Source organism: Zosterops lateralis (assembly GCF_965231275.1).
Source record: "Zosterops lateralis genome assembly, chromosome: 1".
NCBI lineage: Eukaryota > Metazoa > Chordata > Aves > Passeriformes > Zosteropidae > Zosterops > Zosterops lateralis.
The window spans coordinates 77,174,263-77,198,211 of NC_139762.1; the positions used below are offsets into that span (position 1 = coordinate 77,174,263).

Below are 23,949 nucleotides of genomic sequence, written 5' to 3' on the forward strand. Positions count from 1 at the left end.
AATTGTTATAGCACCTGGGGAAAAACCATGACCACAAAGAGTTTAAAAAGGGATTTTCACTAACTTTCATCAGTTGCCTAGTAGTGTTCATTTTTAAATTCACGGTCCAGTTCACAGACTTTAATAGAAGCATTCAAAATAAGGAACTGCTGGATATCTGATATATAAGGACTTTTTCTAACAGCAACATCTTCAGATATCTAGATAACAAATGAAAAGGTAGCACACGACTTGTAGGATAGATTTAATGTTTTATTTCTGGAAAATGTAGGAAGAATCATCTTTCACTGTTGAAAATCAACATATGGATCACAGAGATTGTATTACAGTTACACAATCTAGTGAGAGAATTTAACTATGAAATATACCAGGGATCAGAAAAGAGGGTTATGGCATTTTAGCTAAGTGCAAGTGATTATTTGAAACTGAGTTAAACAGTTGCATTTATATTTTTTCCAAATGTGAAAGTGTGATAAACTGTACATAGACTTCTTCTATGAGAATAAGTGGAATAGCTTTTACTATATCTTCTAATCATTTTCTCAGTCTATAATCAATATATTACCTTTATTTATTTAAGGCAATTTATTAATATCTGAGGAGTTCCAGTTCCTTTATCTTTGCAAAATAAGCAGATGCATCTTTTCAATGGATGAACCACCACCATTCTCAAAGGATTACAAATCTCCATGCAATGCATTGTTGTCAAACTCCCATAGTCCACTTATCATTACTTCACATAAGGTAGTCAAGAGTGTTTCCAAAGATTTTCATGAGTAGCAGATGAAGGGGAAAATATTAATAATTCTGGTCCAGAGAATTCTGTCTGACTACTCTTGAAGAACAGGTCTCATGGGAGAAACAAGTGCACCTCCCCAAACAGAAAGACAAAATGCTTAAGCAGAGATCCTACTGCACCAAGGAAGAATATACAGGGGCTTCCAAGAGCACGGGAAGTATTTTTAGACCAGGAAAAAACAGAGGAGCATAACAATCATTGTTTAAAAATGAAGTTCCTTAATCACCTTATTTCAAACCATCATTCTGAAATTAAGCAATTAATATCTTTGGTGCTTTGTTAGAATTCTGTGGTAATGTTGCATGAGCACCTTAAAATTATGACTTAGATAGTGTAAAGACACCAGAAGAAGAATTGTTAATATTTTTCAAATCAAATCTAGTATTATTTCCTTAATTTTTCCAGTTTCAATAGCATTTATTGGCAGATACTTGTGTCTGAATTTGGAGCACAGTCTCTATCACTCTGATGAGCTCAGCATGGTGTTGATACTGTGTCATTTTCCACTTTGTTTGGTTTGGCAACAAACTAAATTATCTCCTTGAAAAGAAGTCCTAAATTATCTCCTTGAAATGTCCAGCAAGGCTTTTTTATCTCAAATTCTCTCTCAAAAGCAGCAACAATAAAAAATCTCCAGACAACTGCCAGAAGCTGCACTGGTTCCAGAAAAATTAAAGCAAAGATAGAGATATTGCAGAGTTATTAATAATACACATACAAACACACACACACACACAAACACATACCCCTCCCAAGGCTCACTTAGGAAGGGTTTTGTTAAGTACTGTTTAAGCTTTCTCACAGAATAATTTTCAATGTCTCTGATTTACCACAGCATTCAAGACACTATAGGACAGTCAAGGGTCTTGTCCTTATCATGTGCAGCAAAATACACAGGAAGAAATTATCACAAATGTTCACTGGTAACAATGAAAGAATTTAATTTTCTTCTGTCAACCACTTTTCATTTTATAACTGTTTTGGTTTTTTTAGTGTTTTTTCAATACTTTTCCAACAGATCTCAAAACCTTAGTAACCTCTGGCCTCAAGGAATCCAACTCCTCTATCAAAAGAAGACTTATACTCCAGGATGTTTCACAGCCCTGTCACTCATATTTAATATGAAAGCTCCAAGTCTCAAATATTCAGACATCCAAGTCTGAATATCCAATAATCAAGAACAAGTAAATATTAAATGGACCAATATGACAAAAAACCCCTCCTGAATGACTGAAATTAATTTAAATGAAAGCTTTTAATTCAAACAGTAATGGAAGGAAAAAAAGGTTTTGCCTCCAAATTTGAAGAAAGAAAATCATAGCAAGTTTATTGATGAAGATTTTATTGAAATTCTTAAAAAGTAAAAAGAGTTTAAATGGTTGTTGAAAAGGAGAAAATTAATATTTTGATTCCCTACTTTGGTCAATAATTATCCACTTTGAGACGTGTTGATTCTACACTAAAATGTTTTTATTATACAAGTTCAGAAATAAATATATAAATATTAAACCACAAAATGAGGAATAAAAGGTAAAATTACTGTATACATGCATAATGCTTTGAAAAATAAATAATAATCACACCAACATAGTTGTAATTTCAAAATATCCTAATCTGCTGAACTTTTATATGCTAGTCCTGTCTCTCTGCAATTCTTAAAAGTAGTATTAGAAAGCTGTAGCCATTTTTGTTAAAACTATGCTATTTTAAATACAAAAGTCTTAAGTAAAAACTTCAGCTTATTTTATATGAGCTCGGTTCAATTTTTTCTCCATTATAAGTTCTAAAGCATTGCTTAACCCCCAATCCCTAAGGCAAAAATGAAATTGGTCAGCTTGAGAAATTGTTTAAATCTTTAATTCAAATTTAAATGATGAGTTGATCCCAATACTAGTGGCATTTTAAATTAAAAGAAATGTGTAACCTCTCTTCAATAAAAAGTTAGATGAAGGAAGATCAGCTTTCATAGCCTGTGTGTCCCTATGGTCTAAAAAGGGACTATAGAACAATTTCCTAAATTTAGGAAAATGTGAATATACCAATATACAAAGTGTTGAAAAAAGTTATGTTGTACTAAAACACGATGGATTGAACACTAAAACAGGAGGTATGCATCGGAGTAGACATTTCCTATATCACTGAATACCAGGCCCCCTTGATCTTGCTGCTGTTTACCCCACCACTGCCCAAGCCACCCCAGTAATCAGAAAGGAAGGTACTGGTTGTATATACATTTGTTCAGTTTTCCTTACCACAATATCTTCTTAAAGGCTGTCAAGGTGATCAATGTTTGGGAGTACAGACAGGCTGTAACAAGGTATCATAATCAGCAAACTGTTTATGTGGACTTTGATTAATAAACATTGGTTTACATTGGTTTACAAAACAGGAAAAAAAAAAAAAAAAGCTCTGGGGACTGCACATATTTTCCACACATCAGATTTCTTTATCTCTTTTCCATTTTCCAGACATATGTACAACTATAGTTTCCTTCAGTCAGGTTAAGCTTGCCTCAGGACCACGTAACTGGTTATTTAACTAAGGATAGATGCTATAACATGTATTTTATCTGATTTGGGTCCTATGCAGCTTTTCTATTTCTCACATTAATGTCTCCCTCACATTAAAAATGAGACACTTTACATATATTTGCACTTGTGTTAGGAGGTAAGCTTTGAGTAAAATATTACACCTTTTGTATCAGTGTCTCAGGAGTGGAACCAAATACACAAATCTTGCTTTCTGTTGTCCTCCAGAAACATGTACTGAGGAACAGTACACACACCCCAAGTACTGACAAAATCAATCAGCAGACCAGTCTTAAAATGTTTAAACTACTATAATCACTGTGTGTCAAGGTTTTTATGCACTAGCACTTGGACATTAAACTGTAAAATTAATTTAGATTTCAGAGCTTTGTTTTGGTTGTATTCATATTTTGTGTTTTTTTTCAGTGGCCAGACATGCTCCAGAGGAATTTGTACTGCAATTTAAGGTATCTCAGGATAAAGCTGGTTAAGTTAGAAGTTCTCTGAAGAAGAAGAATACAAAAATCAGTCCTCATTAAAGTATCCATAAAGAAGGTTTTAGAATTCAGCAATAGTTGAAGCTATTCAGAGCTAAAAAATGTACATCATATGGGGGTGTCTAGAAAACAAATCCACATCTGCAGTCTGTAGCACCCAATATCAATTAATGCAAGACAAGCTTTTTCATGTCAGAGGACAGTTTCACTGCCATAGCCATCTGGACTGCATCCCCAGGTAAATTTCAGGCAGCTACAACCTCTGAGGGTATAATTTTTTTCCTACATTTAATCTTTTTTCAAGATTTTATCTGTGCTATAGAGCATAACTAACACATCTTTCCAAAATACACTGCCAAATATCAAGGTTGACTATAACTTAAAAAGTCTCCAGGTGGAGACAGGTTTGCCTTAGTCACAATTATCCACATACGTGAGAAGGTGTTAGTTTGTCTTTTCAAGGCACATTACTACATCTTATATGGGTGTTTCTGTAATTTCTGCCCATCAGAATGTCATAAAACATCTGAATTTCTTATAGTCAGTAATTCAAAACTAGAACAAAGGTTATGCAAGAAATAACATAACACTTTTTGTAGCTTTTAAAAATATCTTTTAATGATGTCTATGCAGCAGTAGCATGTCGGTATAGTTGTAGTCCTCAAAGTTTAAGAAAAGTGGTTGGTGCCCAATCAAGGGTAATTTTCCTGTGGGAAAGATGGCGCGTCTTCTGATTTGAGTTTTCATGAAATGCATTTATTGAAATAAGTTTCTCATAAGCAGAAAAAAATTGTTCTCAAAAGTATTTTCTGCAACCAGTATTTTGAGAGTTGGTCATAACAACTATGTCTGTGATGAAGAAAATATATTTTTTATGGTAAATGTAAACAAGCATTAAGAAATTATTCATACAGCTAATTTTGTTTTTCTTAACAAAATGGTAGGACTGGGAATCTTATTAGTGAGTAGCAAGTCAGTACAGGTAGACTTTTACTCCAGTACTGTCCAGCCTGGCTCTAGGGCCAGACTTCTTCAGAATACTAACATCAAGAAATATAGACAGCTCTTAAGTCACCAGACATCACAGTCAATATGGATGGGTGGAAAGGGAAAAATGGATATACACATTGAGCTGAATACTATGGCTAAAAATTATTTCAACAGTTAACAGACAGAAAGTCTTCAGAAGAGAGGTACTTCAGTGGCACTTAATCCACTACCACAATATAGACCTTTCTGGTGACAGCTGCTGCTTAGCAACAACTCTTCTATCTCCCTGCTCCCAAAAGAAGAGTAGAGATGTGCTAGGAATACAACCCAGAAAAGAGTACTGCTTGTCTTGTTTAGAGTGAGCACATTTTCAGAAGACCACACTAGGTTTAGTTTATTTGAGTTTGTGTTTCAGCAAAACAGAATGCATGCATGTTAATTCTCACATGCATACCTACCTCTAAAGTAGCAGGAGTACCGCCATTTGGAAACCTATTTAATCCTGCATCAGGTAATACATGAACTGAAAAGAAACCAGTGTAAAAACTTTCTGTCTTGCAGTCTCTTTGCTGCCCCTCTTGGCCTGTCTTGAGGAGGATGAAATGCTTGCTTTTGACCAGCCATCACAAACCTCCCTTCATTACAAATAACTTTTTAAGCAGCAGGAGCATCACATCAACCTTGGTGAGCTCTGTCAGCACCTCATTTGGTCCCATAGGTGTATGTTCAAATTGCTTGAGTACTCTATTCCTTTCTCCTCCTTCTCTGGGGAGTGTTGCATTCCCATAGCTTCTGTCAAAAGGCTCTGACCAGCCAGCCTGAGAGTACAATTTTCCTGTGAAAGTGAAGGCAAAGAAATCAACCAGGATCTAAGCCCTTTCCATTTCCTCTATCCCTAGGTCCCTGACCTCATGAGCAGAGGGTACAAATTTTAGCTATTTTTTGCAAAATGTACTGGGTAATACAATACCTAAGGTACTGAAGTCTGGCACTGAGTTAGGGATCTTATTAACCCTTACTTCGGCTGTTAAGCATCAAATGGTCCACGAGAACTCATGAACTTCTAACAAAATAAAGTATGTTCTTTAATAGTGTGATAGCTTAATTTTTTACCAAAGTAATGACAAAGACAGAACTGTGCTATTTTTTTTGTTCACCCATCCATTCGAGCCCAGGGAAAGAAAACTGAACCTCCTGGTATATAGAAGGAAATGGTATTTTCATGTCACACTTCAAGACTTCAGCTGCTTTTACAAGGACGAGGGAGGGTATTCTTCCCATCTTCTACATTTGAAGTTGTCATGTTGACTTATTCAAATGAGTAGGGGAAGATTAGAGAAATCAGTCCTCATCTTGTGAAGGAGAAGGTGTTTAGCACAATTGGATAAAGGACCAGGAAATGATGTGCAGGTGCTCTGATATATGAATAGGTCTGAGGCATAGGACTTGCAGTACTACTTTTCACAGTGTCCTTCTCAATGACAGCCTGATCAATAGCTTTGGGGACAGAGTTTCTCTAGCTTAAACCTACATCAGTCACAGTCATGAAGACTTTTCAGCTTTCAAAAAATCATGGAATGATCTGAGTTTGAATGGACTTTAAAGATCATCTAATTCCAACCCCCTCTGCTGTGGGCAGTCGCTCAAAGCCCCATCCAGCCTGACCTTGAACACTTCCAGAGATGGAGATTCCACAACATCTCTCAAAAATCTGTTCCAGTGCCTCACCAACCTCAAAGAAAAAACTTCTTCCTAATAGCTAATCTTCAGTGACCCTCCTTCAGCTAAAGGCCATTTCCTCTTGTCCTATCTGACAACTGTCCTAACCTGACATGCTCTTGTGGAAAGTCCATATTCAGCCTTCTCGTAAGCTTCTTTCACTGAAAGATCATGCTGGAGCTGCTCTTCTTGGGTCTGTCTCATTTTAGATATTTGTAACTCTTGCTGATACTGGAGATGTCTGCCCTTCCCCTGTTGGAGTCCAGGGCATCTCTCTGAGCACCCTGGAAGGTCACAGATCTCGGTAGGGAGGCCTGGGACCCGAGAAAAAGGGTCTGGGGTCTATGCAGGGGGTTTGCCTGGCACAGAGCCCAGGAAGAAACAGGCTTTGATTTCAGTCCATGTGAAAAACTTCCAACACAGAGAGGAATTACAAGTCACAAAAGTGTAACAGACAGTAGTGTAGTTATCATGAGGTAGAAAGTTTTGGGGTTTTAGAATGAAGCTGACTGGGGGACAAGATGGAGGAATTAGGGTATTGCCCTGAGTTCTTCTGCTTCTCCCTTGGCATCCATCTTCTAAGGCGGTGATGACATAAAGTAGTTTCAGTGGATTGAGTCAAAGTAGAAATGACCCTGTTAGTATAGATACTAGGCATTGGCACAGAATTGTGAATAATGAGTATGCAGTTATCTGTATAAGAGGTAGCGACCTCCCATCATGAGGGGAGTCACCTCGTTTCTGAGCTGCTGTGAACTCCTTGGCCAGACACAAAGAACTTGTGAGATAAGAAATAATAAACAACGCAAGAAACCAAGAAAACCAAGACTTTGAGACTCCACTTCGTTCTCGCGCCAACCCAAAGCCTTCAGAGGGGCAGAGAGGGTGAAAAAAGACCCACTCAAACCACTAGCCTGAAATCTCGGGTCAGAAAGAAACCTAAACCCGAGATCCTTTGCTTTATCTATTGTCAAAAGCACAAGTCTTCTGAAATGCTCTGGAACATGGAGTTTCATGCTAGCCTGGTCGCTAGCATTGCTTAGGTCAATGAAACACATCCCTAACTGGGTGAACTGTGATTTTCTGTCATAAGCAGGGAGACACATTCACAGCTGCCAAATAGCGTTGAATTCTCCCTGGGAGTGAAAGTTACTGCACAAGATGGAATAAACTGAAAATTGTAAAAAAGTAACTGGAAGGCATGTGCTGAGTAAGTGGAAAATTGAAGATGCCAAGCTATCTTGGAGGCTGGGTACATGTCATTGAGAGCACTATCATCTTGAAGTAGTAGCAGAGAAACATGAAATTTGATTTACGACTCAGACGTGTATCCAAAAAATAAAACAGTAAGGCCAGCAGGAAGTAAATATTACTTCATTTTGCTGGCAGGAAAGCAAGTTCTGGAAAGTACTCAATTCTTTGTCAAAGAGTAACTCAACACAGAGTTTGACAAAGCTGCTTCTTACTAAAAAATATCAAAAGAATATAGCCCTTTAAAGGAGTTCAGGAGGAAAGAGACACTTTTTGAAGGCAATGTTTAGGTCTGAATATTTTCTAAATCACACACAGCCACCTCTTCAACCTGAATAGTGCCTATTCACACTCCACATTTTCCTGCTGTCTCTCACCCTCCCTCAGAGCTGGCACAGTTAGCTTTGGCTGTGACCTTCCTGGAGTGTGAATGAGGTTCTGAAGTAAATTCATAGTGAGGTGTCTGTGGCATCTCATTAGGTAACCAAATGGAAAACTAGCATAAACGAAAAAAAAAAAAAAAAAAAAAAAAAAAAAAAAAAAAAAAAAAAAAAAAAAAAAAAAAAAAAAAAAAAAAAAAAAAAAAGGAAATAGGGAAATAGTAGGTAACTTAAAAATGAGCCTGAAATAAAACCCTAAAATAAAACCCATGATGTCTAAATTCAGATCCCAATCTGTAAGAAAATGTCCATTTGTCTGCCTTTTACTGCAGTGAAATAAAATGATACCTACTAAGGAGCATATTATATACATACCTCATATAATACACCCTGCCTTATTCCTTCCTTATAATGTACCCATTTACTGTGAAAGGCATCACAGGAAAGAAAAGCTCAAAGTTTAAAATATGAATTTGATACTGTAGTGAGGGAAATGTTCCTTTTTGTTTATACGTTATTATCCACAGAAGAGTAGGGAAAAACTATTAACGTGGATAGTTCCTTTCCAACAGTTTTGTACCCTAAAATACTTATTCTTGAAGAACACTTCAGTAAAGTCCAAGTAAATTACATCCACAGCCTTTCTCTTATCCACTGTGTGGGAGATGTAGGTCATCCAAGGGTGACGGTGGTAGCGCTAGGTTGATGGTCAGATGGGATGAACTTGAAAGTCACTTCCAACCTTGTTGATTCTGTGATAGAAAAAGGTCAGGACAGTCAAGCAGCAGCTGCTTCTCATAAACCCATGCTGAGTGGACCTGATCACTTGGTTATCCTGCAAGTGCCATGTAATGGCACGGAAGATCATCTGCCATATGGCCTTCCCCAACACCAAGGTCACGCTGACAAACCTGTAGGTTCCCATTTGTTCCAAACCCCTTGCCATGGCCAAGGATATCTTGCACTACATCAGATTACTTACAGCTCCATCCAGCCTGACCTAGAACACCTCCAAATTAAGAAAATCCCCAACATCTCTGGGTAATCTTTTCCAGTATCTCATCACTCTCATAGCAAAAACATTCTTCATTATATTCAATTTGAAACTACCCTCTTTCAGTTTAAAACAGGTATGCCTTGTCCTGTTGCTATAGACCTTGATAAAAAGACCTTCTTCACTTTTCTTATAAGGCTCCTTCAAGTACTGAAAAGCTGCAAAGAGGTCTTCCTTGGAGCCGCAACTCTCTCAGCTTTTCTTCATAGGGAGGTGTTCCATCCTTCCAACTACTTTTGTGGCCTTCCTCTGGACAAATTCCATTAAGTCCATGTCTTTCCTGTGCTGAGGACCCCAGAACTAGATGCAGCACTCCAGGTGGGGTCTGACATGAGAGCAAAAGAGGAAAATCACCTCCCTTGGTCTACTGGTCACTTTTTTGATGCAACCAAAATACGTTTGGCTTTCTGGGCTGCAAGTACACATTGAAAGCTGATGTCTAATTTTTATCTACAAATATCCTCAAGTCTTTCTTCTGCACTCATTTTTTCCCACTGAATTGTAATATAAGGTGAATTTTTTATAGCTAGCAGAAAAAGAAGCTCCATGAAACATAATACCTTCTAGTCCTTCATCACTTGAGAATTTAAAATCACTTGAACTAATTGTCTGGCCATCCTGGAGGAAGAATTATAAGAAAGGATTACCTTTGAGGCAAAGCTGAATAACATATGCCTGCAAGCCAGGATTACTGACATTTTCTTGAATGTATAATCTTTTGAGAAGAAAAAAAGTTTCATGCTTCAGCTTTATTGGAATTTAAAAAGATGAATAAATCAGTTTCTTGTTTATACATCACCTATCATTGAGATCCCACATAGTATATAGATTTGGTTACTTAAAAGGACTACTGTGTAAATCTGAATAAATACTATTCTATATGTAAAACAGTCAGTGATAAAATTCCTCTTTCCTCTCTTCAAGTAACGTGACTGTGATACAACATCTGGATCTGGAAGTTTTTTCTGAGAGTCATAAGACTCAACAAAAGATTATAAGACTCTCAGATCCTGTGATATAATCCACAAATGCAAAAATGCAGTACTGATATAATTTTTTTTTCATTTTTAAACTGTCAAATTTAATAAAATGACCAGTATATCTGTAATGAGACCACCCAAAAAGAATGAACACTAATTATATAGAATACATAGAAAAAATATACTGGCTTTTTTTTAACCTTTGTTAATCTATTTTATCTCCCTTGTTTATTTCATAACTTGAAAACATCAATAATGAATATAAGAATACATTATAAAGAATTTTTGGCTTTGGGAGACAGTATTTATAAAAAAATTCTGCTTCATGGCTGTTTGAATTGCTTTGTTATCTAAAAAAAGATACAGCAAAGCTATGAAAATAGTTTGCTTAAGCCCTTGTTTAATTTTTTTTCTCTTTGATTTTACAAAAGTTAAGATGGAATATCAATTAATAAATCAGAGACTAGCAAAATAAAAGTTTATTATTCGTTTAGAAATGGTGTCATGTATTTTAGCATATGTTTTACATTTTATGATCAATCTTTATTGTTGAGAAGTTCTATTAAAAAATACATAGAGATGGCTGCAGCTTTAACATCAAAATATGCTTAATTAAGTAAAAAATTGTAAAAAATATCTGAACACACAGAAAAATATTTGAATGGTGAAACCATTTAGAGGCTCGTTTGGGGAAAATTTATAATGAATCCAAATAGAGAAATAAACAATTATTGCACTGACAGATGAAATGACACTGGAAAGAAAAACAATTTAAGTCCCTTAAGAGTGATAAACACAGTGGTAGTGAAAACTATGTGAGGAGCAAAGTAGATATGTGGCACTGCATTAATAATACTGGGTGTTAACAGCTACCTAAAGTTATGAATCAATAATAAGTTTATGATTATATTTTTTTTTCACAATACAATGAAACATAAGCTTGCATGTCAATGAGATCTCTTCATATTGCTTTGTTCACATAATGTGCAGTAACCACTAAATGTGAGCATCTTAAAGACCATTTTTTAGATTAATTAACTACATAAAGTTTTCCATTTGATATGAAATAACAATGGAAGAATGAAACAGAAGAATATATTTTTCTAGAGAAAAGAATACCTGAAAAAACGTAAGCCTGAATTACTCAAACTGAGAAGAGTTACATGGATAGGTTGGATGAAAAGAAGGCATCATCAGTCATATTTTTGAAAACAAACAAATGCCCCCATATTTTTATTATTTGCAAGCCAATCTCCTTTCTTTTTCTGCCTGGCTAGTTAGGAGCAACTGTTAGTATTGGTACTCCTGGAACCACGTTAGTCAATAATTGACACCTTCCTGGAATATATAAATGAGAAGATATTAATAGGTGGGTATTATCACTCTTTGGACTCTGCAAGTAGCAGTTCCAGGTATTAAGGGGGAGTTGAGAGAAATATTCCCTGAATGTTAACAAACACTAAACAGAAGCAGCTCCAGATTTCCTGCTCAAAAATCCCCAGGTTTCATTCTGCATAATCCTCCATATTCAGAAAATTTTCTCATGGTAATGCTTATAGCTGCATATCCTGGATTTCTGGTGGATTTTATTGCTGCTAACATCAACTCTTAGGCTTTAAGTTAAAATTAACTAGTATCTATTTTAACTTCTAACATCTTAGTATGAAGTCTGAAATTTCTGTTACAGAAAGTGAAGGCTTTGTGACAACTCAAAGTAAACTTCCAGATTATGGAATGAAATGCATGAGAAAAATCCCATTGCCTTTTCATTCTACACCTACCAGGAAGAGGGCTGTGCAAGCAGCTAGAACCTGATAATGTAATAAGCCTGCAAAGCATGTATGTGATCATACCCATAAACTACCACAGATAAAGCTTTTATTGATGCTGAACTTTGCAGTGACAGAAAAATATCTAAATGCTCTTCTTCCTTATAACCTGGAAATATGTGCCTGGTAATATTTCCTGTTTTTAACCAAGTACTAATGTACCTTCACATCCAAGACAGGAATTCCCATATAGGCATTAAAACAAGCAAGCAGTGAGTATTCATTCTGTGGCAACTAGCCATGCTTTGCCATAATAGTCTGTGCACTTGCTGAGGGAAGGTTTGCAGCAGAAGTTCCAGTGAAGCAAGGTGTTACAGCTCAGGGACTCTGAAGAAATTTGCAGAGGAAAATATTGGCTCTACTTTAAAGATCACAAATGCCCAGAGCTATTCTGTGCCCTTGCCTTCCCTGTCCATCTGCCACTTCATCTACTCTTCTGATTGCAGAAGGTAGATTAATATGTGGATAAAGTAAACAAACCATTATTATGAGACATTTTTACCTTTTCTCAGCTGGCAGATCATATGGAAAGGTAATGATGTTGCTGTTGAAAGAAGGCATGCTAAAAAAGATTTATGGTCCAGAGAGTGCTTACAGCTGCACTCAGTGCTTCAGCTGAACACAAAGGGAAGCAAATTAGATGGAGCTGTTTTGCAAAACTAATGCTATGAGAGACTCAGCTGTACTTGAGCAAGGCATGCCTCATTCCAGTGTAGGTCAGTTCACTAGAGATCTGTTGTGTGCGCTGGAGGGGCTGCCAGGAACCTGATGAGTGACATGACAATAATCTTTCAAGGAATGTCATAGGCTGTACATCACAAAGAATTCCCCATTTGAGAACAGAGCTGCTTCAGCTGTGCAAATATGTGATGAGAAATAAATGCATGGAAGGAGTGTACGATGAGTAAACTTGGGCATATTCTACAGTTGTCTGTGAAGCTTTTGAAACAAGCACATGAGGTAGATAGTGAAGCTAAGATACTGCTACTGATCAGGTAGGGAATCATTTAATATGTAATCAAAACAAGTTCACCAAAGAAAAATGCATTTAAGATTACAAATATTGCAAGTACATTTTTCACATCTATCTGAGTTGCTAATATCAGCCAGGGCTGAAAGAAACAACTGAAGTCTTAGGAGACTTCCGAATCAACATTTTAGAGCTATTTGGAACAAGAAAGAACTAGGTTATATTATGTCAGAGATTTTCTCTTCTTGCAGAATATCTAAAATAACATCTAGACCACTCCCAAATAAAGTCAAAACAATATTGAATTCTTTACCAGTGAAATGGAGGATTAAGGTTAGTTTAGCTGTTGAGCTTTTGTACTTCTAAGAAATGTCCAAATGCCTGCTACCATTATCTGTGGGTAAAACAACACAGAAGAACAGGAACAGTAATAATTTCAATGATGCATAGTCTCTTAAAGCGTAATGAATTCATCTTCCACCTTGTTCCATGATATCCCATATTAATATATTTCTGTAGCTTATCCTTTCAGGCTAAGGGACAAATATCAAATCTAAGCAGTCTGCATGTGGCACACTGAAAACCAAACGTATGAGAAAGAAGTAAAGATGTCTTGCTGCAGTCTATTCTGAAAAGAAGTTCAGAATTCATATTTCCAGTTTCTTGCTGTGAAGGTGATGGAAAATGTAGCCATATACTGCTGCAATGTTTCTTCCATCAATCTATCACAACCACTAATCTGTTATAAAAAGTAAGGAGAAATTCATAGTTTACAGGCAGCTACTGAAAGGAACTAATTCCACCAGTTGAAGGCCTAAGCCATTTGCTCAGGAAGCATACTGTGTTTAATGTTGTTATTCTGATGCCTTACAGTCCATTAAGGCATGAATGATACAGCTTTTTATAGTTCCTGTGTGGTTTTTCAGGGCAGAGGTTCTGTATACTGGAAGAGTAGCCACTACATAGATAATGTGAGATCAGATTTTTAAACTCAATGCTGTTCTCACCACCTCTACATATTTGACGTGCAACCTAAAATTCTGGATCCCTGATGTGAAGACTGAAGCACTAAGGAAGAAGAATAAAATAATAGCTACCCTGGCTTTTTTGGAATAGTTGCTACAATACATCATTAGAGCATAATTTTAAGTATCAATTTGCAGAACACCTTGTTTGTTCACATCCTATAACAGCACCTTTCAGCTGTTGTGCCACCTGTCCAGCTAACTGCTTTCAAAGCTGTATTTATAAAGCCTTAAATATATACAAGGCTCTATTATCACAACAGTTGGAAAACACATGAGCAGACAGCAGGCAAACATAAATGTGTTTAGAATACTCTCACCCACACTGTATTTATACACACACAAGTGACAAAAAATGTACATAGGCATGAATTATATTTATAGAAACATTTTTTCAAACCCACGGAAAAAGAAATAAAAAAGTCCTATTATTTTGTACATCTGGCATATGCATTGTCCCTCATGAATAAATTTGCAATTATAGAAAAATCCAAGTGTCACATCATATGTTATTTAGGCTTTTTTATTTTAATGAATAAAAATGAATAGGTATTGTTGTTGAAACAGATTTATAATGGAAATACTGTCTGTTCATCTGGATAGCAGTAAAGATGACAATGCAAACAACATTTTTTCATTTATTTCTTTTAAATGTGGGAATTGTATGATACTTTCCACCAGATTTTCAGATTTGACAGCTGCATGGCTGAAGAGTTTCAGATATTTTATCCTCTTTTCTAATCAACTTTAATTTTCAGCATAACTACTTGGTATTAAACCAATGAAAAAATACTAATTCTATGAAAGAGACTGAAAGTTATTAATTATGGATAGTGAAAGTTATATGAGCTGTGCCCCCTAAAAGAATTTTTAGGAAATTTTTAAGTTTGTAATTGTGAAAAGTTTATAATGTGGACAGCTCACTTTTAATATATTTATTTCTATACATTAACTCAGTGACAACGAATGGAAAAAATAGTATATTACTTTTAAAATAAACCCAAATAAAAAACAACCAAAAACCCCACAACAGTAACTCAAAAAAAATTAACAAGGAATTTCAAATTTTTTTTATGTAATGATATCTCATTGATGCTCTTTGTCACACTATTTAATTTTTTTTTCTGACAGCTTTTATGCCACTTGTCATTGAAAAGAATAGCTGGCACATTTTATTTTACCCTAAAATATAATGTCAGACTTCTGCAAAAGTTATGCAGAAAAACATGTTCAATGGGACAGACAAGTATAGGCTCACTATCTGTACACATAATACTTTCTAGTACCATCTTGTCCTCACTCCTAATAAAGCATAAGCCTTAACTTTCTCCTTGACAGATTTTAAATTTAAAACCTCCAGCTTCACATCAAGGGTATCAGTCAGCCTTAAAATTCTACTGCTCATCATAAACAATATGAATAGCTATGTTCTCATTTCTTATGTCAACAGAAACCTTCCCTTGAATCTCGAGCCTTGAACCAAATCTGAGATCAACATTTATTTTGCTTTTTATGTCCACTCCCTCACAATCATTTCTCTAGTAGATAGGCTTCTGAACAACGATTTGGTAGTGATGCCTCTAATAGAGGAGCCAAAAGTGTCCCTTCTAAAAATGCCTCCTGATCTGATCATCAGTATTAATCAAGATTACTTGCAATAAATCCTGCTAGCCACCTTAAAATCGAGAATTGCAGAGCCTTATATTCCTAAGAAATATAAGAGTATTTAAAATGTGCCAGTACAAATGCACATTTGACATACAAGAACTCATTTCAGCTCCACATGAAATGTGATCCTGATTTTCTTCTGTACTTAACTGTATAAGCTATTCCTGGGAAGATTCCTGTACCCTTGAAAACTTTTTTTCATGATAATGAAATCTAAGATCAGTGAATTCTTTCTTCCAGTGTTCTAAGGCATTAGTAAAACTTCTCCTAGTACTTCATTATATAAAATTCCAAGGACATCTGTATTAAATGCAGTCATTTGCCATTAAGAGGACTGGCCAATCTTAAATAATAAAAAATAACAGAAATTCAGTGGGAACTGATAGGAAGGAAATTTAGAAGAAGGTTTAGTGTATGATTTTTCTATTTTATGCCTCTGACTCACCCTTATAGGAACAGGAATTCTTACTACAGCCAACCAACTTGTGTGACAAGGAAAAAAGAAAATTCCAATGAAGTAGTACAGAGTTATAAATCACAAACTGAGTCAAACAAATTACATTTTCACACTACCGTTCAGAGATAAATGTACTGGTACTATATTTGGAATATAAAATAAAAGATTTATAGAAAAAGTAAGGTAGAGAAACCTTTCATTAACATCTACCTGGAAGAACTATATTGCATGCCAAGATCAACAAGTAGAATTATCATGTTGACTAAAACAAGAAGATTGTTAACTATTAAGAGTTCAATAAATCTGTAATCCTGCAATATGAGGGAAACAATTATGTTTGTGTTCCATTCATTAGGGCTTCGGTGATATGAATCTGAATAATTGCTGCATGTATTTTTTGTAGGACAAGAGAATTACTTTTTTCAGTCTACTGTGACACCTCCTCAGTTTTTTTCCCTAGAACAAAAGCCAGTGTTTTTGGATTTTCTTATCCTGTACATTCTAAAGGAAACATTAAAGTCTAATTACCTTATCATTTTGTAACGATAGCATATGATATAAAATGATACACCTAAATCAGTCTTTATCACTTCTCATAAGAAAGTCAGACTCTCATGTGTCTTGATGATGAATCTCATACTTAATTAAAAATATGAATGTTACCAAAATCCAAACCATAATCTATAAATTCCAGTTCTAAGAAAGAAAAAGAAGCTGAAAAAGTTAAAGAATGCTACTCATAGAAAAAATATGGGGTTTATTTAGCTTTCTTGAATTTAGAATGCATTTAATTGAGAAAAAAAAATTCTCCACTGTCATCCCATTTGGAGTTGAGAAGTAACTCCTAACAGACTATTTTTTTCCTCGGAATTGAAGCCTGGTGATACTTATTTTATAAGACTATCAGAACTCATCTTCAGTGAAAGCACAAAATTAGAGAAGCAGATACGTACTAACTCTGTCTAACTAACATTAGAGACAAAAAAAAAAAAACCAACAACTTTTTATTTACTTAAGACTTTTAAGATTTTACAGAGAAATCTCCATGCTATTGATTCCAAACTCTTTTTTTTTTTTTCCTAATGATTCTAAGTTTTTCTTTTTTGCCATGGTAATGATTTAATCTACATAATTAAATAGTCAGCTGAAAATAAAATTTGATGTCTGCTCAAATATATTGAAAGAGGTGGAGTAGATCACACCATGGTTATCTTTGACATTCAAAAGTTAGACTAAATCAGATTGTTTCAGTGCTTTCTTTAATGACACCTGAGAGGAAAGCTTTCTTCAGAGCATTTTGTATTATATGTCTTAGATGCTTGAAAGAAGATAAGTCAGGATTAAGAAGAGCTCAATTTCATGCTACTGAAAACACTGAGAGGCAAAAGCAACTTGCTTAGACTCGGTACAACTTACTTTAGAACTTAATATATCAAGATCAATGTCTCATTTCTTCATTATATCAGTTTTTCCAAGTATAGAAATAAAATTGGTAACAATCAGTGGCTTGTTTCAAGGCCATACTCCTATTTACTTCATTTATTTTCATTAAAAATGGAAAATATAAGGATAATTAAAGCAGAAAAGTTATTCTGTTCTTAATGCTTAAAGAAAATGGAAAGGTATGTGTGCCATGATCACCACAGTTTAAAATCAGCATTTGCTCTACCCCAGACAATTTTACCTTCATATATCAAATATATTCCAAACCTCTCCTTTCCTATCTGTTACTTTGCTTCAATCTTTATGCATTTATCCTCCTTCTCCCCAAACCTGCAGTAGGGCACAGGCAGCACTGTGGTTCCTCATCTCTGTTTTTGAGATACTTGTGGGAAAGAAGCAAGTAAGGGACAGACAAACTGGCTCATCAATTTAAAATGAGCCAACTTGGTTAAAAAAAAAAAAAAAAAAAAAAAAAAAAAAAAAAAAAAAGAGGGCTGCTGCTGAGATTTGTCACTTTGTCCATTCTTTCTGTTCTATGCAAGGTTCTACTGATAATAAGAGAACATCTTCTTTCTTCTTCCAGTTGTCTTGCCTGATTGATTCCCCATTTGCAGATTGTCCTAGGGAGGTCATCAGTCACAACTGTTTTCTCCTCTAGTAATATAAGTCAGCAACCTCATTACACTTGCTGAAAATTAAGGTTTCAATTGTAGAAACTGAGGTAACTTAACACAGTGCTTACTTCATTTCAGAGGAATATTTCCCATTTTAATTGTATGATACCCACAGCAAAAAAAGGGAAAAAGAGTTCTCCTTTGAGAATGAAACCCAGAAAGTTACTGGACAGTGACAAAGGTGAATGAACCATGAGTTTACAGAGAAAATTAATTTAAACTGTTAATTCCCTTCTCCCAAGTCTTGATCTAGCAGTTAAGTGGAGGTTGTGCCAGGGAAATTCCAGCTGCTTGCATTTGTAAAGTCTATAATGAATGAAAATCCAGAAATATCTTTGACACTATCATATGTGAGAACACACTCAAACATTGTATCTTTCTATAGATTTGGGAGAAGTGACAGAAATTTTGGTGGGCCTTGCTTTTTATCGCACACAGCAGCAATATTCCAATTAAGCATAAAATACAACTATTAAGCAATTAGTTTTTAGAAATGTTCATTGACAATTTCAGTTACTTTGTCACAAACAATTATTCAAGGAAATTTCCCTCACACTTGATAACCTCTAAAATGGGTGACTAAAATATAACTAATCTATGCTCATTCACCTGGATGAACATTATGCAGGCAAATTATTACATCAATAACTTAGAAAATTCAGCTATAATTGAAAAGTCCTTGAAAACACTTGAAGTTAAAAAAAAAAAAATCAGCTTATATTTAGTCAGTTTATATATAGTTAGCATAATCAAAAAATCATTATAAATACATTTGGAAACATGTATTTATGCCAAAATTTACACATTCAATGTCAAGAACAAATCTACAAACATTCAGCATGAAACCAATATTGATGAAGGACTAGGTTTCTTGAGGAGATAACAACATGAATGATATGTCACTGCAGCGGATGAGAAAAGAATGAATAGAAAAAAATTTATATTGTTCATAAGGAATTATGAAACTATGTGGAGTAGAACCATCCAAACTGAATTTGTTGATGAAAAATAATTTTCTATTACTAAAACATGGCAGCATTAATCTGAATTGTGTTCTTTTCTCATTTTATGTAATCTACTGCCCCCAGTTACAGACATATTAATTATATCAGATGAGGGAAAGTGAGACAGTCAGACATCTGCTTGCTTTGTCATTTCATAGTACTCATGTTTTTTATGGTGAAAGTGATTGTATAGGAATGGCCTGTGCACCACAGTGCATAGAAATTGGTAAGAAATCTTATTTCTAACCATTGACAGCTGACTCCCAGCATGGCTTGAGACTGGAGGGTCAGCACAGTTACATCTGTGTCCCTGAGAACCAGAGGTCTTGAGATCAAAACCTTGAGCATCACGATGATGCTTCGCCAGAAATGCTTCATTATGAAAGCCAAGAGCTTTTGGCTTCCCAGTTCTGCTTTTCTCTATTGGAGAAAATATCTGCAAAACATAACTATTCAGTTATCTGCAAAACATGACTATTCAGATTTAGCTATTCTACTTATTTATCATTCAGTTACACACTATTTCACTGTCTCTCCACCTTTCTGCTCTCAGTTTCTCCTATTTTCCTATTGCACTGGTGGCCAAGCCTCTAATAATTCACCTTAGAATACATACTCTTGGGTGGATACTGCAAAAAATCAGTGTCTTTTTCCAGATGGCACCATACAGAGCAAAGCAGATCTGCAAGAACTGTAAGCATGGTGCTGTTGCTGAAGTCACCATGGTGCTAGGACAATACAAGTAGAAAAAAATGCCAAATAAAAGAAGAGAGCTGTTAATATTTTCAGAATAGTACCCTTCCCTGTCAACCACCCCCTCAAAACTCATGCCACAAATAAAACCCCACTCCCAAAAAAAACCCCAACCAAGCAAGTATAGCTCACACTCTCCCCCTCCACATCTCAACTGTTTGTGTTCTATTTTGGTCCCTTTTTATGACTCACAAACACCAAATATTGATTCAGTAATTAGTTGCCTTTTTCCAGTTTGTGGTATATTTAGCTAAAGGATCTCCAAATGTTCCTTCCAGCCTCAATCATCCTTTTGTGTTGTTTTGGGAGAAAAAAGTAGAAGAATTGGGAAGGAAGAAATGAAGCTCAGAATGGGAAAAATGGAAGGTGGGAGAAAAGGTGTTTTGCACCATCTGACTCTATTTTAGTTGTCAATAAATCATATCAATTTTGTTCAAGTAAATCAATTTTTCCCAGGTTGAGCCTATTTTCCCCATGACAATTGCTAAGTGATCTTCCTGTGTTCATCCTGTTTCCTGCACACTTTCCTCTGAGGAGGGGAGTGAGGCAGTGGCTGGGTGGGCATTTGGCTGTCAGCCAGGACTAAAGCACCATACCAGAAAGACCCAAGCCCGTGCTCAGCACACAGGAAAAGATGAAAGGTGCTGAGTTCCATCAGCCTGAAAGACTTCAAAGGAAGCAGAAATGTTGGCAGCCCTAATAAAGACATCAATAGGAATATTGGCAACTCGGACGAATCTCCTAGAAATGGAATGCATGACACTGCTTTAAAAAAAAAAAACAAAACCAAAAACAAAACCTCTTTTGTTATTCCATAGCACAAACAGGGTTAATAATTAAATTGAAAAATAGACCTGAATTAATCAGTTTCAATGCAATCAAGAGAGCCACAAAGAAGTTATTTTCAAATATGGATTAGCACTCTTTCCTTGAACCTCTTTTCTTCACCTCCTGGTGAAACTGTTTGGTGTGCCTGTTGCTTTCTGCACCTATGAAGTTGTAGCTTCTCCTTTTTGAAATGTGTAATCCCTTATTTGAAGCCTTACCAAACAAAATGCTTTACATGCCTTTCTTCCTTTTGTTACTTCTCTACAAGTTAAGAGTCTACTGAATCTAGCCATTTGGACAAAATTTGTGAAACAAATATTTACTTTAAAAGAAATAATATGTATTATCATTTATTTAAAAAACCACACATTAAATCCAAGTACAACATTTATTTTCATACAAGAGAAATTTCAAGCCTCTGGTTTCATTGGAACAGACCAATGTAAATGAGGGAGCTGCTGAGAATATCTGCTGAAAATATATGTCACTCTAAAACATTAAAAAAGCCTAGAAAAAGGCCAATTATGATAGGGTTTAAATGGCTGATTCCTTGTCTTGAAATGACATGAAAAAGGAGAACCACATTTCCCTGGACACAGATGCTTGTTTGTTTCTCTCTTAGAAGAGAAGCATTGGAAACACATATGAGTCACTGATATGTAAAAAGGAGTGAAAAAATTAAGAGTAAAAGTGCCTAGGACACATCACTATCTACCAGCTGAACACTCCAAAAACACAACATAGAGTTTCTTGTATAAATCTATGTAACAGAGGAATGTAAAAAATATAATAAACTTAGAGAAAAAGGAAGAAATATGGGAAAATATAGAAACAGAAAACAGATCTGCTTCATTTAAGTTCTGAATAGTTAATTATCTCTTGGCTAAAGCTCACATTTTTTTCTATTACTCTCAAATACTAAGAGGTTTTTATAAGAATCACAATCAAGCATATCACATTTTGAACTAAATTAGTGTTCAAATATTTAATATTATAATCAGAGACAACTATTTATATATTTCATTTTTTGTGTGCTCTACAACATTAAGTATCTGACAAAAAAAACACATGCTTGTGTGAATCTTTTATGAATCACACCTTGGGAATTTAGGGTTCATAATATATTAATATATGGCCTATTAAAACATATAATAATGTATCTAATAATAATTTATCAACACTATGATTATTACACAACATATAAAATATTAAAATATATTTAATATAATGATTTATATTTTTACATAATATGTGATAAGTATATGAAATATATATGTGATATATATAGTGTATGTATGAAAAATATAATTAACTTTGATCTGAAAATGAATTATGCTCCTCTTTAAAGTCATGAAGTATTTTGACTAATGTTCAAATAATGGACTCAGAGCAATAAAAATTATTTATAAATATGACAGGGTAGTTCTGTACAGGGTAGCACATTTCCTCAAATGAATGCACAATAATAGTGATCTCTATAAGGGATAAAATATTTGTGTGATAGAGAAAGACACTAGAAAACATGAAAAAACAGTTGTAAACAAGAAAAGAAGCAGTGGATAGGGATGACATTATTAACAGCTGATCAAAGTCAGTAACTGCCTGGTGCCTTGTTCTTCTGGCATTCCTGGAAATAAAAGGCATTTATACTTCTCATACATAAGCAGGATCACACAACGGAGTATGACAACTGTTTTTCACCCTCATAATAGAGCTGCTCAAACTATTGGGCAAACAATATTAACAGTGGAGCTCTACTACTCTACTTGTTTTTTTATGCAAACTGAAAAAAACCAAGAGATGGGAATAATCTGCCTATATGTTGTGAATTCAATTACATTTTTTATTGAGTTTGTGTTTACTTTAATTGACAGCATACTAGACTGCGACATTTTGTCCTATGAACATTTATATAAACTAGAAGATTACATTAGAACTGGTAATGGAATTTTAACTACAGGAATATAAGAGTGCTACAAGGGTCCATCTGTAGAACTGCAATACATTAAACATCCTTTGTTTTATTTCGTAAGTAGGAGCACAGACACTAAAATGCAAATGTGGTCATGAAAAAGAATTTAATTAAGACACACTTCTTTAATATCTGTTAAAGATATACTGCAAGTCAATGACTATGCACATGTTTGCAAAATGCCTTGTTAAAAACATTTTGCTTCCTTGTGATTTGGCTTTATGAAGTGCCCTCTATGGATGCACATACTATAGAGGTACATTTTTCTGCACAATATCTTTCAGGCTGTTTAAGTTTGTTTATAACAGTCAGCTGTTAATTGTGTATTCACTGTTAACATAATGCTAAAAGCTGTGACTAGCTGCATGCAGGAAATTATGGCAAAAATGCATTGAAGTGATGATTTTCGATGGTCAAATCTACAGAACAAAGGAAAGATGCATCCATTGAGTAGCACTCAATCACTTTAGAACCCCATTTTTGTTACTAGCTTGTTTTTCAGGGTCCCTAACTCTGCCCTTACGACCAGTCCTGCTGCCTTTGCATGAGCCACTGTGCAACCAAGGGAAATTCTCATTTCGGATCCATTCAGAGTGTTGAATATGTGAGCATAATATAATTATGCTGGCGATTGGTTTGGCCAGACTTGTAGGATCAGGCTGTCTAAAACCTTCAGTACAGGAATATTATATTATTGCACATGAAAATTATAGCTTTTGAAATTTGAAAATTCCCCCAAATTTTTCTCCTGAATAACTGGTATTTTGCTGATTTGCCTACATAGCTCAAAGAAAAAGTTAACATTATAGAAAATTTGGATCTTACAGGGGATGTATCTTTATAGTAAATATGTACACACTGATCTTCAAACAAATATGATATTAAATGAGATAAATCTTAAAAGAAGCCTTGGCATTTCCTGCTGTTGAACACATCAGAACAGAAAGATAGGCAACAGAAGTATTTAGGAAATCATGTACATTTCCATTTCTCAGTATATATTACAGTCACAGAGACTGGGAAAAATGGATTTGTATTTAAAATATTTATTTAGGGCTCTAGAATTTATGGATATTTCTAATTAATTGCTTAACCATAAGAAGCAGTAAAGTAAGATTAATTTTCTTT

The 23,949-nt window shown here is 35.0% G+C and overlaps 1 long non-coding RNA gene across 1 annotated transcript in view; it reads left to right on the top strand.

Moving 5' to 3' along the window:
* The window catches only part of LOC310910847, a 137,158-nt gene extending 128,783 nt beyond the window's left edge, over window positions 1-8,375 (top strand). The window contains exon 2 of the long non-coding RNA XR_014590408.1: window positions 8,285-8,375. This is a non-coding gene — a long non-coding RNA (uncharacterized lncRNA). The remainder of the gene's footprint in view (window positions 1-8,284) is intronic.
* Window positions 8,376-23,949: the final 15,574 nt, after the last annotated feature.